At 40.0% G+C, this 1168-nt stretch overlaps 1 non-coding gene across 1 annotated transcript; it reads right to left on the bottom strand.

Moving 5' to 3' along the window:
* Nucleotides 1-555: 555 nt before the first annotated feature.
* Nucleotides 556-627, bottom strand: TRNAC-GCA. The gene has a single exon. It is a non-coding gene; the product is annotated as a tRNA-Cys (tRNA).
* Nucleotides 628-1168: the final 541 nt, after the last annotated feature.

Below are 1168 nucleotides of genomic sequence, written 5' to 3' on the forward strand. Positions count from 1 at the left end.
TAATCAAAGAGAGATAATGTTGATTTAGGGCAGCTGTAGGGGTGGGGGTGGTGATAACTGCTCAGATTCTGGATCTACTTACAAGGTACAGCCAAAAAGATTTTCAGAAAGATTGACTGTGGGATATAAGAAAAGAGAAGGGTTAAGAATGGTGGGTCAAGAAAGTTTTTGTCTTGAGCAACTGGAAGGATGGAGTTGTTATAAACACAGATAATGAAGACTGTTGGAGAAGCAGAGTTTGAGGAGGAATATTGGGCTCGTTTCAGATATATATGCTCAGGAAGTTTTTTGGACATCTAAGTAGAAATTGCAAGTAGGCAGTTGCATATATGTCTATGGATGAGTAATTCAGAGAAGAGGCATGGGCAGAAATATAAATATGTGAGCTGTCTGTATAAATTGTAAAAGATGAGGAAAAGAAAGTGAAAGTGAAGTCACTCAGTCGTGTCTGACTCTTTGCCACCCCATGGACTGTAGCCTACCAGGTTCCTCAGTCCATGGAAGTTTCCAGGCAAGAGTACTGGAGCGGGTTGCCATTTCCTCCTCCAGGGAATCTTCCCAACCCAGGGATTGAACCAGGGTCTCCTGCATTGCAGGCAGACACTTTACCATCTGAGCTACCTGGGAAGCCCCAAAAGATGAGCGTTATTCCCCCCTTTTTTGATGCTCTTCCCCAAGAACAATACTTCCTAATATAAAGATGTGGCCTCTATCAAATCCTCTTTATCAAGAACTGATTTTAGACTGAGTGAGATCAGTGGAAAAATGGGAACTAGTTTCTCTCCCCAATTTTGCAGTAATGTGATATGTTCAACAAAAAGTAGTTTGAAAGTTCCTTTGAAAGACAGAGTATACATTCTAAATGAAGAAGAAGCAGGTACTTGGTGATTAAGGTAGTTTAAGTGGTGGCACTTAAAAATTTCTCATCAGTAGGCAGAAGCCCAAAGATTTTTAGTCACTGGTTTACTGATTCATTCATGTATTTACAAAAAAAAATACTTGTCAACCACCTTCTGTGTGGAGTGAAATTTATAGAACTTGATGAATGATTTATGTAAAACATGAGGTACAAGAAATATTCTTGTGAGACTCTTGTGAGGTGTTCAGCTTGGGTGAATGGTTGTGCCATTAACCAAGACAGAAATAGCTGGGAGGAGAAACAACTGAA

This window comes from Cervus canadensis, chromosome 20, assembly GCF_019320065.1.
Source record: "Cervus canadensis isolate Bull #8, Minnesota chromosome 20, ASM1932006v1, whole genome shotgun sequence".
NCBI classification, from domain to species: domain Eukaryota; kingdom Metazoa; phylum Chordata; class Mammalia; order Artiodactyla; family Cervidae; genus Cervus; species Cervus canadensis.